A 3545-nucleotide genomic window follows, 5' to 3' on the forward strand; every position below is an offset into this window, starting at 1 on the left:
AATGCCCTACGTGAATTTAACCAAACCCCACATCCATCCACTGATCAGATTCTCCTTATCTCTTCCTAAAACTAAAAACCCAAGATTCTAAAGTGTACAGCTTCCAACAGTGTGTAGTCATTTTGTTGCAGATACTTTGAACTTTTTTGTACATCATGTTTTTTATAAAGCTTGTGAATACAATATTATATCGCAGTACAAACTGTGTAGGTTTTCATTGGATAGGTTTAACAATGGCTCCCAAGAGAACGAGGCCTCGCTTTTTCGGTTTCGATGAAACTTTAATACAAATTCCAGATGCCCGAACTCGACGAGTCGATAAGCAGAATGAATCTGTTGTTTTCAAAAAGATTCTAATGGATTGTTGGTTTCATATAAGGCGAATTTATCGACTAAATTTTACATTTTCCTATATGAAGTACCGCGTCGAACAGTTGCGAACAAAATTTTATGTATTCAATGAGTACCTACAAAGACCCGGAGTCACATTCATTTCAACAACAATGCGTGTGGAATGCAGCGAAACATATTTTACATCCCTTACGGCATCGGCAAGTGATTATATTTTGTTCGATTATTCAATATTGTTTATTCATGTACTAAATTTTATGATTGTACATAATATGTATTGATAATAAGATTGTACATAATATGTGTTGGTAATATTGTCCAGGTTGCATTTCTACCTGCAAATTTTTATGGATGCTTGATGTACATGGTTTTGCAGGCTTTACATGCACGTTCAATAAATGATCCACGCTTGATTTATATAAATCTCTCGATTCATCAAAGAACAACAAAATTCGAGCAGCTAGAAAAAGATATTTCAACGCGTTCGTAGTAGACCACACAATACAACTTGAGGGGATATATCACAACAATGTAATTAAAAACTAAAAAGCAGGCCAACCGAATTACAAAGCATATTTAAACACACACAATGCAAGAACTGCCGAAGTACATATTGCAATGTGTTTCTATTTTTTCAAACGTTTCTTTTCAGTAGCCAATGATGATTGCAATGTATTGATTTTGTCCAATAATCCAGGAATAATTGTTTTAGCCCTATCACAAACCTCAAAATCACACCAGTAGAAGAACTTGCATTTATTAGCCTGCAAGAGTTAAAAAACGAGAAACCACAACTTTTAATGATGCTTCCAAATGGAGGAGATGTATTCGATACTGAATCTAATACTTACACCTCTGATCGGACAGGTAACAAATCGGCGGCCTGGATTCGCCGCAATCCATGAAGTTTGGACTACGACATCAAAACCGCAAAGACAGGCGAGAGGATGATTATGACCGCCTCCAACACCGCATTGCGCTACGTTTCGACCACCCCGAAATCGACTTGAACTGCTGCTACTCATATTTTCTAAATGAATTAAAAGTAATTTAATCGTAATTAGTGGAAGCTATGTGAAGAACGAAAACAAATAGGGAAAATTAGATAAATAGCACAAACACAAAATGTGAAATACATTAGGAACGAATAAATTCTGCTTTTATAAATACCAAAGCAGGGGCAAAATAGGGGTTTATTATGCTTATCCCACTCAATCTTTCGAACCAAATGTCATATTGGTACATTCCGTAGAGCAATCTTCAGGGCTAAACATCCACACCAAACATGAGGTTGGATTGATCCGCCCTCATCAGTACAGTGTAATCCTAAAGGGCCCTTTTGGTTTGCTTTATTAGGCTGGATGGGATTCATTGTCCGTGTTTGTACAATCTTTGGTTTGGTTGTTGGACCAAATGTTGATAAGTGGGCCCACCATTATAATCACCCAATTGAATTATTATTTGTCCACCCAAACTTGGCTTGACAACTAATCACCAAAATAATCCATTTGCTGGTACCGTGTGCAGTGTCGAAATTGCCCTTATAACTTGCAACAATTACAAAATTATTACATATAAATAGCAATTTTTTTCTAACTCCCCATTTTCATCTTAAGCCCTAATCTTACCAGGTGAGAAGAACTTCATTCAAGAAGTGATAAGGTGGGTACTCTTGATGAGTTGCTATTTACTCATAAAATTCAATTTTTGTACTTCATTCTCGTTCTTGAAGTCGACCATTTGTGATTTCAACGGAAAACAGAGGTGCCCATCACTTGATTTGCCCATATGCTTCTTCTTTTCTTTTTAATTTTAATTTTTTTTTCTTAAATGGTTCTCATTATATGATGAAATTACTTCGAATTTTGTTTTCCCCATGCAATTCATTTGAGAGAAAAAAATGTGCTTTTGGACATAAAATTTCTAATGAAGAATTGTTAAGGGTGATTGTATGTTAGATGCTAGGGTTTTTTTTTATAAGGAATGGCTGAAGTTGTTAATTTATGATTTTTTTTTTTTTAATTGTTGGGTTTTGCTTTGACTTTTTTTGATTTTTTTTTTGGCTTTTTTGTTGTTGTTAAATATGATGAATGGAGAAATGAAGTAACTCTATCCATTTGAGGAAATGAATTCATGAGATTTTGTTTGTCTATTCTTAAACAATATCTGTAGAGTTGTATGGAAGTATGGAGAGCATGATTTTTTTTTATCACTACTACACGTGTCAGGTGTTAATTGGCAAGTATGGTGGGATTTAAATTTTTGTCCGTATAGACTATATGTGCATGTGTTGTATCATGTATCATGTATCATGTATGTATTATAGCCTTGTATCTCTTACTTTATGGGTTTTTCTTCATTTTCAGTTTGTTTTATTTTATTTCATCAATTTTTGTGTGCAGCAGCAGACCCTAGACAAACCCAGAGATTTTTTCATCTTCGAAATCTTTTGGCTACATTTCATATCCATTTATATGCCATGTGATTACAGTGTGTGTGTAAATGGATCTCTAATTAATAATTTCTTGTTTGATTTTGTTCAGTTTTGCAGGTTGGAGTAGTTTTACTTTGCTGAAAGGATAACTTGAGGTATTTATTTATGATATTTTTTGATATATATATATATATACACATTGAATTATGATCACTATTGTTCTATTTCGAAAAATTGCAGTTGTTGCCTTGCTGGAGTTTTCGAAGTGTGACCACAATTAGTGGGAAGAAAATCATAAATTTAAAAGATGTCCTAATTTACTGAATTTAGACACGTTTTTGCGATCTACTTGAAAAAAATATAACATACTCATGCCACTTTTGGTCAAATAAATAGTATACCAGTTCCAGTCGGTGAAGCCATGGGCCATAAGTTAAGGCTTCAATCTGCAAATGCAGTTACAACGAAATATAGAAGGTGTGCATGTCCTTTGAAATTATACTTTTTCGTTTTTTTTTTTTCTCCCTTGTAGAATGTTTCGTACAAGTGTTTAGAAGTTTGTTTATGTATTTAAAGTAATCGAAGAAAATTGGGCTAGTGTAGTTTTGTTTGAGTAGGCTGTTTGCATCGATTACCCGAGGCCTGAGCTTGACTACACAATTAACTATTTGTAAGTTATTTTGTTATGTACTTGAATTTAAGGGCATTTCAGTCATTGTTAAAATAAAACCACATAATACTATAAAATCAAGCATACAAA

At 33.9% G+C, this 3545-nt stretch overlaps 1 long non-coding RNA gene across 1 annotated transcript; it reads right to left on the bottom strand.

The window, feature by feature from the left end:
* Positions 1-656: 656 nt before the first annotated feature.
* Positions 657-1487, bottom strand: LOC148772770 (uncharacterized). Its single transcript, XR_016032829.1, has 2 exons — positions 1203-1487; positions 657-1115 (listed from the first exon to the last, which is right to left on the bottom strand). It is a non-coding gene; the product is annotated as an uncharacterized LOC148772770 (long non-coding RNA).
* Between the last annotated feature and the right edge of the window lie 2058 nt (positions 1488-3545).

This window comes from Erythranthe guttata, chromosome 1 (assembly GCF_056151865.1).
Source record: "Erythranthe guttata isolate IM_541 chromosome 1, IM_541, whole genome shotgun sequence".
NCBI lineage: Eukaryota > Viridiplantae > Streptophyta > Magnoliopsida > Lamiales > Phrymaceae > Erythranthe > Erythranthe guttata.